Below are 13414 nucleotides of genomic sequence, written 5' to 3'. Positions count from 1 at the left end.
GGTCTGTACCGAAAGACCTACATCTCTAATATACAAAGGATTCCTACAATAATAATAATAAAAAGACAAAGAAATTAAAAATGGCAAGAAAATTAAATAGGTATTTCATGAAAGAAGATATACAAATGTTTAATAATGTCATTAAAAAGTCCCAGCACCATTAGGCATCAGAGAAATGTGTATTAAAATCACAATGAGGTACCATTAAACAAGTATTCATATGCTTAAGTTAAAAACAGACTGAACAACACCAAATGTTGGTGAGGATATGGAGCAACTGGAGCAATTTTCATACATTACTGATAAAAAGATAAGTGGTGCAACTACTTTGATAAAAGGTTGGCAATTTCTCATAAAATTACACATAGTGCTATCTCTGACTAAGCAAATCCGATTGTAGATGTTTAACCAAGAGAAATAGAATTCATATGTTCATAAAAATATCTGTAAAAAGCATTCACAGGAATTTTATTTATAAATTTGCCCCAACCAGAAATAACCCAAATGACGCCCATCAACAAACTGTGGATAGCCGCAGTTATAACCACTGCTTAGCAATAACAAGAATCCAACTATACATATACATATCAACATAGATGAATTCCATAGCCATTATAATGAGCGAAAGAGGTCAGATACAAGAAATTACACTTCATGATTCCATTCATAAGAAGCTTTAGAAGAAGCCAAATCAGTCTACAGTGACAGAAATCAGAAAAATGGGTACTCTTGAGGGGGTAGATATTGACAAGGAAGGGGTACAGGGGACTTTCTAAGGTAATGAAAATGTCTTATATCTTGATGAGACATGAGTTACATGGGTGTAGACATTCATCTAAATTCATGAACTGTCACCAGAGATTTGTACATGATTTATGTCATTCTAATAACTTTTATTCAAAAAACTGGAAAATACTGAATTCTAGTTAACAGGTTTGCTTTCTGCTATGGTATGGGTTAGCAATTATGAAATTACCTTCTGTGTATTTCAAGTTGCACAAATAAATATATATGTTGAACATAATGGGAAACCAGATTTCTCACTTTTTGAAGAGAAAGTTACAAATATGGAAATGGGAAGAAAATAATATATCCTGTGGTTTGAAATCAGAATTAAAGATATTAGTATGGACTCACAGTTTTTATTTCTTAATAAAAATTGTATATATTTAGGTGTATAGTATGATGATCTATATACATATACATAGTGAAACGATAACTACAATCAAGCTAATTAACATATCTCCTCACACGGTTACCATTTCTTGTGTGTGATGAGAATATCTTAAATTCACTCTCAGCAAATTTCTAGTTTCTGATAAAATATTATTAACTATAGTCATCATGCTGTACATCAGATCTCTAGGCTTATTCATTGTATGTAACTGCAACTCTGCACCCTTTGACCAGGATCTCATGGTTCTAAATAGATAGATGTAAATATATAGAAATACACAGACATATTTACTGCTGTTTGCTGAGAGGGTCTACAAGTAATAATATACCAATAGCAATGAATGAGTACATTTAGTGTCCAGATCTTGACTTCCAAATGCCATTTACTTTGAAATAAAAAGTTGATTCCAGGGCTTGGCCAAAAAAATAATAAGATGATCCTAGAATAAAATTGCCAGAAAGTAAGAAAATACTCAGGTATGATGGGAAAATGGCAAGAGGACACAGAAGCTAGTTTACAATGGTTTTCACTGGCCAAATATAGGACAATTTAAGCATCAAAATAAGCAATAGTAACAGATGATGCCTGTAGAATAAAACAAGAATACATGGAGGCACCTGGATGGCTCAGTTGGTTGAGTCTGCCTTCATTTCAGGTCATGATCTCAGGGTCCTGGGATTGAGCCCCATATTGGGCTTAGCAGGTAGTCTGTTTCTCCCTCTCCCTCAGTCATTTCCCCCTGCTTGTACTTGCTCTATCTCTTTCTCAAATAAATAATTTAAAAAATCTTGTTTTTTTATAATAAGTTCTATTGATATGATACATAGATGACAGGTAGATAGACATAAAGATAAACAAATAAACAAATAGAAGAAGTGAGAAATCTTTTTATTCAGTGGAATGTCAATAAATATGGAAGCAATAATAAAGTTACAAGTTATCAATGGATGCAAAAGTTACTGGGAAAGTTTGTTGGGGAAGGAACACGACTAACAAAACTAAAAGGCAATTGACAGAATGGGAGGAGATATTTGCAAATGACACATCAGATATAGGACTAGTGTACAGAATCTATAAAGAACTCATCAAAATCGGGACGCCTGGGTGGCTCAGCAGTTGAGCCTCTGCCTTTGGCCCAGGGCGTGATCCTGGAGTCCCAGGATCGAATCTCACATCAGGCTCCCTGCGTGGAACCTGCTTCTCTCTCTGCCTATGTCTCTGCCTCTCTTTTTCTCTCTCTGTCTCTCATGAATAAATAACTAAAATCTTAAAAAAGAAAACTCATCAAAACCCAAAAAATAAATAATCCAGTTAAGAAATGGGCAGAAGACATGAATAGACATTTCTCCAAAGAAGACATACAAATGGTCTCTTCAACTGATGAGTGGATAAATAAGCTGTGGTATATACATACAATGAAATATTATTCAGCCATTTGCAATGAAGAATGAAATCTTGCCATTTGCAATGATGTGGATGGAACTACAAAGTATTAAGCTAAGTGAAATAAGTCAGCCAGAGAAGGAAAAATACTATGTGATTTCACTCCAATGTGGAATTAAAGAAGCAAAACAGATGAACATAGGGGAAGGAAAGGAAAGTAAAATAAGATAAAAATAGGGAAGGAGGCAAACCATGAGAGACACTTAACTACAGAAAACAAACTGAGGCTTGCTGGAGGGGAGGAAGGTGAAGGGATGCAGTAAATAGGTGATGGGCTTTAAGGAGGGCATGTGTTGGGATGAGCACTGGATGTTATATAGATAAGAGATGAATTACTAAATTCTACTCCTGAAACCAATATGACATTGTATGTTAACTAACTTGATTTAAATTAAAAAAAAAAAAAAAAAGAAAGAAAAAGGTAAGAGAGACTGTTCCACATAAAGGTACATTAAAGAGACATGACTAAAAACTAAACACAAGCCTTGACCCTGCCTGGATCCTGACCAGAAAAAAAGATTTTTAGAAAGGGGGCATTATACATTCTCATTAAGAGAATACTGGAAGTTCTGGTCACAACAATGAGACAAGAAAAACAACTGGTAAAGAAGTTAAGCTGTCACTATTTGCAGATGACATGATACTATAAATAGAAAATCCTAAAGTTCCCACTGAAAAACTACTAGAATAAATAAATGAAATTAATAACTACAAATCAGAAATGCTTCTGTGCACTAATAATGAAATAGGAAAAAACAATAATGAAATAGGAGAAAGAGAAATTAAGGTTGGCAAGTCTGCTGACCGTTGTGAGAGGGAAGATAATCTGTGTGGAGGCCACTAGGCCCAATCCATGACTCACCCCCCCCCCGCCCCCCGGGCAGCACATTAGCCAAAACTGCAGAGATTAAAGCCAAAATGGCTCAAATTCAAAAGAATAAGACCACAGGACACCACCTAAGGCTACTTAAGGCTTGCCTTGCTAAGCCACATAGATCCCTGGGTGGAGCAGCGGTTTAGTGCCTGCCTTTGGCCCAGGGCGCAATCCTGGAGACCCGGGATGGAATCCCACGTCAGGCTCCCAGTGCATGGAGCCTGCTTCTCCCTCTGCCTGTGTTTCTGCCTCTCTCTCTCTCTGTCTCTGTGTGTGACTATCGTAAATAAATAAATAAATAAATAAAAATTTAAAAAAAAAAAAAGACACATAGAGAACTCATTACCCCAAAAGGTAGTGGTAGTTGTGAGGCAGGAGAAGGTTTCGATATGGCCAAGAGAGGGGATGCTCGAATTGGGTTTGTGGGTTTTCCATTGGTGGAAGTCAACACTGCTTAGTAACCTGGTGGTGGGGTATATTCTGAAGTGGCAGCCTGACCACTGTGCTCCGTGCCATCAGATACAAAGGTGACAAGACCTAGCTCCTGGATCTTCCAGGTATCATTGAGAGTATCAAGAATGGGAAAGTTAGAGGTCGCTGAGTCACTGCAGTGGCCTGAACATGTAATTTGATCCTGATTGTTCTGGATGTCCTGAAACCCTTGGCATAAAAAGATCATTGAAAATGACCTGGAAGTCTTTGGTATTTGCTTGAACAGTAAATCCTTCAACATTTATCCCCCCAAGAGGAAGGATAAAGGAGGCATTGATCTCACTCACGGCCACTTGCCCCAAGAGTGAGTTGGATACTGAAACTGTGAAGAGCACTCTGGCCTGAATACAAAATTAACAATTCTGACGTGACTCTGAGTAGTGATGGCACAGCAGATGACTTCATTGACATAGTGTAAAGAAATAGAGTTAACAAAAGAAACAGAGTTTATATCCCTTATATCTATGTGTTGAATAAGAATGATTAGATCTCCATCAAGAAATTGGATATCATCTATAATGTGCCTCACTTTGTACCCATTTCTACCCATCACTGTTAGAATTTTGATGACCTATTGGAAAAGATCTGGCACTATCTGAAACTAGTGAGAATTCATACCAAACCCAAAGGCCAGCTGCCAGATTAGACATCCCAGTGGTCTTGCCTTATTCCAGGACCACAAGTGGAGAATTTCTGCATGAAGATTCACAATAATCTTATCAAAAAATTTAAATACACTCTCTAGTCTAGGGTCTGTCTGTGAAACACAATCCTCAAAGAGTGGGTAAAGACCGTATGTTGGAGGACAAGGATGTCATTCAGATTGCAAAGAAGTGAAACCTTTCCCTCTGCCCATCTTCTGGGCCAACTACAGCAGCTTTCTCCATGAGCAAGCACTCAACCTTAACACCCTTCTGGCTTTGGCAGCCAGTAGATAAGGATTCACGGGAGGGAGATGAGGTCACCCAAACGGGAACTTTAGTTGTCTTAACTTGATGTCACCTTATAAATTCAACTTCATAAAGGACTTGGTAGGCCAGTAGGCCAGTCAGCTATGTGTAAAAGAGAGAGAGAGAGAATGGGAGAGAGAGAGAAAAAATTTAAATTCCATTTACAATTAAACCAATAAGAATAAAAAACCTAGGAAGAAACTTAGTCAAAGTGGTGAAATATTTGTACTCTGAAAACTATAAAACAGTGATAAAGAAAATTGAAGATGACACAAACAGATGGAAAGATACTCCATGCTCATGGACTGGAAGAATTAATGTTGTTAAAATGTCCACACTAACCAACATAATCTATAGATTCAAAGCAATCCCTATCAAAGTACCAACAGCATTTTTCACAGAACTAGAAAAAATAATTCTAAAATTTCTATAGAACTACAAAAGACCCCAAATAGTCAAAGCAATCTTGAGAAAAACAAAACAAAACAAAACACCCCAAAGCTTGAGGTATTAAAATTCCAGATTTCGAGATATACTAAAAAAACTATAGTAATCAAAACAGTATGGTACTGGCATGAAAATAGATACATAGATCAATGGAACAGAATAAAGAGTCCAGAAATAAACCCATGCTTACATGGTCAATTAATCTATGACAAAGAAGGCAAGAATATACAATGGAGAAGATGATAGTCTCTTCAATAAACGGTGCCAGTAAAATCAGACAGCTACATGTACAAACATGAAATTGAATCATGTTCTAACTCCATACACAAAAGTAAACTCAAAATGGATTAAAGACCTAAATGTGAGACTTGAAACCATAAAAAACCCCAGAACAGAACACAGGTAGTAATTTCTCTGACATCAGCCATAGCAACATTTTTCTAGATGTATCCTAAGGCAAGGGAAACAAAACTAAAAATAAACCATTGGGACTACATCGAAATAAAAATCTTTTGCATAGCAAAAGAAACCATGAATAAAACAAACAAGCAATCTACTTAATTAAAGAAGATACTTATAAATGATATATCTGATAAAGGGTTAATACCCAAAATATATAAAGAACTTCTACAACTCAACACCAAAAAAAAAAACAATCAAATTTAAAAATGAGCTGAGGACCTAAAAATTGACACTTTTCCAAAGAAGACACATACAGATGGCCAACAGACACATGAAAAAATGATCACCATCGCTAATCATCAAGGAAATGCAAATCAAAACCACAATGAGCAATCACTTCACACCTGTCAGAATGGTTAAGATAAAAAAGACAATAAATATAAGTATTGGTGAAGATGTGGAGAAAAAGAAACCCTCATATACTGTTGATAGGATGTAAATTGGTACAGCCACTGTGAAAGACAGTATGGAATTAAAAATAGAAACACCGTATCATCCAATAATTCCACTACTGGGCATTTACCCAAACAAAACAGAAACACTAATTCAGAAAGATATATTTATGTTTATTGTAGCAGTATTTACAATAGCCATGAGAGGGAAGCAACCTAAGTGTTCATAGATAGACAAATGGGTAAGGTAGATGTAGTATGTATGTATCAATGAATACTATACAGACATTAAAAAGGATGAGAGTGTGCCATTTGCAACAACATGGATGGACCTAATGGGTGTTATGCTAAGTGAATAAGTTATACTGAGAAAGAAATACCATATGATTTCACTCATATGTGGAATCTAAAATTTTTTCTAAAAAAACAGAATCAGACCTATAAACTATAGGGGACAAACTGATGGTTGCCAGAAGGGAAAAGGGTAGTGGGATTGGCAAAATAGAGAAAAGGGCATGAGAGATACAGGCTTCCAGTCATGGAATGAATAAGTCATGGGAATAAAAGGCACAGCATAGAGAATATAGTCAATGATACTGTAATAGTGCTGTATGGTGACAGATGACAGCTACACATAATGGTGAGCACATAACAACATACAGAGACGTTGAATCCCTATGTTGTATCCCTGAAACTAATGTACCACTGTGTGAAAACTATATTCAAATTTTAAAAAATTAAAGAAAGGAAGCACTAATAGAAAAACTGATAAAATTTAAATATTAACTGGATTAGAATATTCTATCAATGTGAAATTTCCTCATTTCAATCATTGATAATTGCAGTTATGAGATAATTGCCGTTTGGTCTTAGGAAATGCACACTCAAGCATTTATAAATTGACAAGATGTCCCAGATTTATTTTCAAAAAATTTAAAAAATCATAGATAGAAATATAGATGGAATGTTAAAGCAAATGGAACAGAATGTGAACAGGTGGTGAATCTGAGTAAAGTGTGTTTAGGAGTTCCTAGTACTATTCTTGTAACTTTTCTACAAGTGCGAAAGCATATCAAAATAAAAATTATACAACATATATAACTTACTATAAGAAGACACAAAGGAGAAGCAAATTCTGTTCTTCACTGGACTACCTCCGGCCAGTTTCAAGTATTGCTATTATAATTGAAAGGGCACTACACTAAAAGTGGTTTTGGAATTAGTTACCTGACCCTGAGAAGGTCATTTGATTTTCTTGGCCTCAGTCCTCTGATCCCCAAGAACACTATTTGATATCTAAAATTTCTGTTAATTCTAAAATATCATGATTCTCCAAAACGGTCTTTTATAACATTGCACTTTCAGAAGTGACAAGATTGTAGAAAAACTTTTCTAGTTCATTTATAGTTAATACTTCTAAAGATAAAAGGGCAAAAAATAGAGGTCCTATTTTATTCCTGGCCCTTTATTGAATTGCTGTGCTATTTTAGCATTGTGTCATTTTATTTGAAAATGCCACACCCTAATTTGAAGCCTATAAAAAACATTAACTATCACTGAAAATCTGTATGTAACATTTCCTTTACTCTTTATTTTTTTTCAAGATTTTATTTATTTATTTGAGAGAGCGCACGTATGCAGTTGTGAGCAGGGAGAGAGGCAAAGGGTGAGAAGAACAAGCAGATTCTTTGCTGGGCACAAAGCAGGATGGGGCAGATGCGCCGGGGCAGGAGTTGGATCTCATAATCCTGAGATCATGACCTGAGCTGAAATCAAGAATAGGCCCCTTAACTGACTGAGCCACACAGGCACCCTACATTCTCTTTGCTTTAAAGAGAAGTATGATTACATGTTTAATAAAGGATATATAGGGTTCACATATGCTCAGATCACTATTTAAGATATATATATATATATATATAAACTTATATATACATTATATATATAAAACTTATATACACACACATATATGTATGTGTAAGTGTGTGTATATGTTTTAATCCTTACAACCCTGTAAAGTAAATACAATTATGATTTTCACTTTACAGATGGGAAAGCTAAGGTATTGGAAGGTACCTACAGTCCTACTGCTGATAAGTGGCTGTTTAAAAACAACCATGCATTTGAACCAGGCAGTGTGGCTGTAGAGACTTCTGTTCTTAACCACCACTCTAAATTGCTTCTCAAATATTACATAATAAATAAATTCAAAAATTCCATGAGAAAAAGTGATCTGAGTAATAAAACTATTCTTTATGCCAAAATCAAATACCTAGAGTCTATCAATCTAGATATGCCTATATGGAGGGATATATCCATGACCACTAAGGACATATGTATATGTATGACTATTAAGGACATATTTTTATGACTACAAATATATATATGTATGTATATATATGTGTATGTATATATATATGTATATATATATGTATGTCTTGGAAAATAAGACTATGTATAATAACACTGACTGATATGTGTGTGTGTGTGTGTGTGTACTACTAATATATTCTTATCTTGATATTTATACACATATATTTCAAGTTTTTACTTTTGAAATTCTAATACTTGGCAGACCCTTCCATGTGAGACTTTTGCCACATTGACTTGCTGCTCTTTCCCCTTCAGCAGCTTGAAAGCAGTCAGGTGGAAGAGCGCAGAAGCTGCTCTTTGTCCATTCTTCACAGAGGCCAGCAAATAAAGCCCCACCGTGCTGCAGCACACTTGATATTCTCAACCCAGGGGAAAAAAAAGAATAAGGCTCATATGCTTAGTCCTTTATGAAGAGAAAATTAGCAGTGAAAGTGACAAATTCCTTTTTGCCTTTTAAAAAGGAACCATAGAGCACAGTGTCACTTTAGTTGGAAAAGTACAAAGTTATTAACTCATAAGAATGTTCTTAGAACCTGACCAACACATATGCTCTCATTCCAGGTGCCAACAGCTGTAGTCACGTGGTTAGCTCAGTTAGGTCTCCCTAGACACTGGAAAATTACTCATGTGAATCCCAAGCTTACCTTTCGTAGGGAGAAAAATGGGGGATTAGGAGAAAAAATAAAGGTGAACAACTGTTAAGCATGCTTTTAGGTGGTAATGGTATTATTTGAGAGGAAGAAAAGATAGGAAGTTATGGCAACCATTAAGAATTGGGTTCCATCATATTTTGACTCTTCTAACATATAACCTTGCAAATAATTATCATCATTAATATTTATACATAGGGCTTTTCATAAATCCCATATAATCCATGCAATTTCATATAATCTTGACAAGCAAAACTCTTAAGAAGTATGGCTGATGTCCTTGCTACATATAGGATCCAAGAGGCTAAGGTGGCTTGCTCAAGCCATAACCTAGTAAGTGTCTGAGCAGTTATTATTTTACTCTGGATTGTGGAGATTTTTTTTGCTTCCCCCCCACACACACATTTAACTATATTGCTGCATACTTACACCATTCACCTTATACAGACCACCACCTTTATTACTAGAATTCCTAAAAAATGAAGCAACAAAGTAGTAACGGAACAAAGTGTAGGTACTTAAATATTTATTATATCATGGCTTAGCATGGTTATAAAAATGCAAAAGGCAGCATTAACAGACCCTTGAGGAAATACTCTAATAGTATTTACTTCTCATAGATCTGCTTTAGGATTTCAAGAATTTAAACATAAAATGAAAACATCACATAAAGGGTCCCATAAAAATTCAAGCATTAGCACAACTTAAATTACAATCTTAGAGCAAAAGAAACATGAAACAAATTGAAGGATTGTAGAAAATTCTGCTCTCCAACATGGTTATGAAATAAAATGTCTAAGTTAATCAAATATGAAGTCCAGTTATATCCTCTTTTTAAATACTATCTTATATAACATGAATAAATGGCCAATTTCCAATTAATGAAGAAAAAATAATCATACTTGTTAATGAAACCATTGTAAATACAAATCTGGCTTGCTTTGAGATGCAGAAGCCATTCTCATAACGCTTTAAGGTCATTTATCAGGATTTTTATCATTAACACAATGCTAAATAATTCAGTCAGTCATCGTTTTCTCTTTCCTGGCTATACCAACAGTTGTGGTATCATTCATCCTTCTCCCCTACTAAAACACTCTTTTTTCCTATCCCCCTCTTTCCCTGTCTCCTAACTAGCTTTGTTCTGCTCTCCCCACCCTGCCTTTGCCTCACATCTAGATGATGACTTCATTCTAACCCCCAATTTCATGCTTCTAAGAGCCCTTCTCTCAGTGTCCCAGCCAAACTGATCACTCCAAATATGTATTTTATATGGTCCACAACCTTCACCATCTGACAACTGCAAAGCACACCTGTTTACATTTAGCTCATTTCATAATAACCTAACTCAGTTTACTTTCCCAATTTATCGTTCATTACTCCCCTCAACAAATGTCCTATGAAGCAGTCCACCCAAAATTGCATACTAAATTTAACCCAAACACACAATGCTTAGTCTTACCTCTTTTGGAACTTACGATAACTAAAATCATCATCATCATTATCGACATCAACAGCCAACACATATATTACTTAGTTTGTACCAATGTCACAGGTGCTTTATACATTTGAACTCACATAATCCTCACAATAACCTTGTGAAGTAGATGCTATTATTACTACCTTCATTTTACTGAAGGTCTAAAGCTGTCAAGTAACACGCAAGGTCACACAGCTAGTAAACAGTAAAGGTGGAATTCAAACCAGGCAGTTTGGTTTCAGATTCTATACTCAACCACTATATGTATGCCTCTCAATTACCAATTAATTCAATGGACTCAGTAACATAATTAGGTATTAACTATTTTACATATGTTACTTTTATCCCTTTAGTAAATTATAAAATCATACTAAATGTTTTATTTCTTTTAGAGGCCCCTTAATATCAGATACACAGTTAGCCTGAAACAAATATTTCTAAGGAAGATCATTTTATTCAAAGAATAAATACTATGAAAGCTAAATATTCAAGAATTATAATTAATTGAAGTATATAGAATTAAGCTTCCTCTCACCAGTCAAAGTCTTCTGAAGCAGGACTTGCCCACAGTAAAAGCACTAAAAAGATGTAGAATAGGATGTGGGCTTGATAGGAGCTGTTTCTATATCAGAGGGGCTGCAGGAGAGCTGTTGGTTTGGGGGACCAATCAGAGATTCAGAGCCTTTGAAGCTATAGTTGCCAAACAAGTACACTTATTTAGATAGTAGACTGTAAATCTATAAAAATAGCAGCATTTCCTAAAGATGATCTTACTATCTGCGTAAGATTGGGAAAACATAAATAACCCATATTAGTTAAATTATTGTTCATTTATTAAGTATGGGGGAGGGTGGACAGTGTCCCCACTAATGCCTCAAAACATTATAGTGCCATTAGAGACTGATCATGCGGATGACCTGAAGAGGAGTTAAGTTTCCAGGATGCTTAAACATAGAAGAGTCACCTCTCTCATTTTCAAACGAAGCACAGAACTTTTTAAAAGAAAAATCTCTTATTCATGGAAGTATATATATAAAATTTCAAGACTAGAAATTTGAATAAACTCTGATTTCTTTTTAACAGGGCACTAGGTCAGGCCTTCTATACTTTAACAAAGAGAAGAGACTCATTCTTCAATGTCCACCTCAAATGTCAACTCATCTGTAGAGTTTTCTTTTGCATAATTAATCACTCCTTCTGTATTGTAAGAGCATTTTATAAATATCTCTATTGGATTACATGGTATAATAACTACTACTTAGAAAATATGCTGATCTTGACTTCTAGACTGTTACCAACCCAAGTGTACATCAACAAGTGACCACAAACCAATTTGAGATAATCATGCCATTAGTACAACTCAGCAATAAAAGGAACTAATTATTAATTTGTGAAACAACATGGATAGTGTTCAAAAACATTCTTTAGCTAAGCTAAAGAAACCAGGTACAAAAGAATATATGCTGTTGTCAAGAATTATGAAAGGCTTGAGATTGCATACAGTGTGTGAGCTTACAAGTTTCATGTTTGCAGGCACAAGACATGAGACTACTGGGTGAGAGACAAATGACTTTATTACTCACAGCAATAGGATTAGCCAGAGTATCACACTTGCACAGTAAGTTGTGTTACAGGAGAAGAATGTGGGAACTTTGGAAATTTGAATCTATTACAATGGGTAGCAAGCCTGCCTGACCTGTGCCCCACAGGGGCACATTATCTTTAGTACACTAGACAATAACAAACATGCCCTTTTCTCAGGAGGGAACGTAACTTCTAGCTTCCAACTTTACACACTATACAAACACCTTAGGGAAAACAGTCCTGAACAAAAGCAGTCATTACCTCTACTAACAGAAATGCAGAATTGTGAGAGTCATGGAGCATTGTCTCCTACTAACTATATGCTTTCATTCATAAAGCATTTCTGAATAGGCAACATTAGTCTATGGTGGGAAAAAAGTCAGAACAGCCATTGTTTGGAGCCAGAGGTGACTATGACTATATAGGATTATAAGGGAAATTTCTAGGGTAAAGGGGATGTTATATATCTTATATAAGGTGATGGTTACTTGGATATATATGTCAAACTCATTAAACTGTACACATAAAAGTATATGTAAACTATATGTAAATTATGTATGTATAGTTTAGGTATCTAAATTATTCCAAAATAAAACTAACATAAAAAGAAAAATATACTGGGACACCTGGGTGGCTCAGCAGTTGGGCATCTGCCTTCGGTTTAGGGTGTGATCCTGGAGTTCTAGGATCAAGTCCTGCATCGGGCTCCCTGCATGGAGCCTGCTTCTCCCTCTGCCTGTGTCTGCCTCTCTCTGTGTCTCTCATAAATAAATAAATAAAATCTTAAAAAAAAAAGAAATATGCTGATCATATCTTCTAGACTGCTATCATCTACAAGGCAAGGACTGTGTCTTATTGATTATTTTGCTGATTACTGAGAAGCAATTAGCCATGTATTCTTAGTAGGTGCTCATAAAATTTGGTTGCATTGAATTATTGGTATTGTTTAAAATGGCCTCAAAGTTATATATAAACCTAATGATAATCAAATATTAAAAACCACTAATAAATATGCAAAGAATAAAGAGAAAGAGATTAAAATATTACTAAAGAAAATCAGCAAAACACAAAAGGGAAAAAGACAAGAAAG

At 35.3% G+C, this 13414-nt stretch overlaps 1 protein-coding gene and 1 pseudogene across 3 annotated transcripts in view; one reads left to right on the top strand and one right to left on the bottom strand.

Annotated features, from left to right (window-relative positions):
* ARHGAP24 (Rho GTPase activating protein 24) overlaps positions 1-13414 on the bottom strand; it is a 734422-nt gene that overhangs the window by 427081 nt on the left and 293927 nt on the right. The gene's annotated exons all lie outside the window — the stretch shown is intronic.
* On the top strand, positions 269-4823 carry LOC112644314 (developmentally-regulated GTP-binding protein 1-like; annotated as a pseudogene).

Source organism: Canis lupus, chromosome 32 (genome assembly GCF_003254725.2).
Source record: "Canis lupus dingo isolate Sandy chromosome 32, ASM325472v2, whole genome shotgun sequence".
Classification (NCBI taxonomy): domain Eukaryota; kingdom Metazoa; phylum Chordata; class Mammalia; order Carnivora; family Canidae; genus Canis; species Canis lupus.
The sequence above is the reverse complement of the archived record's forward strand: the minus strand, read 5'-3'. Positions and strand labels throughout refer to the sequence as shown.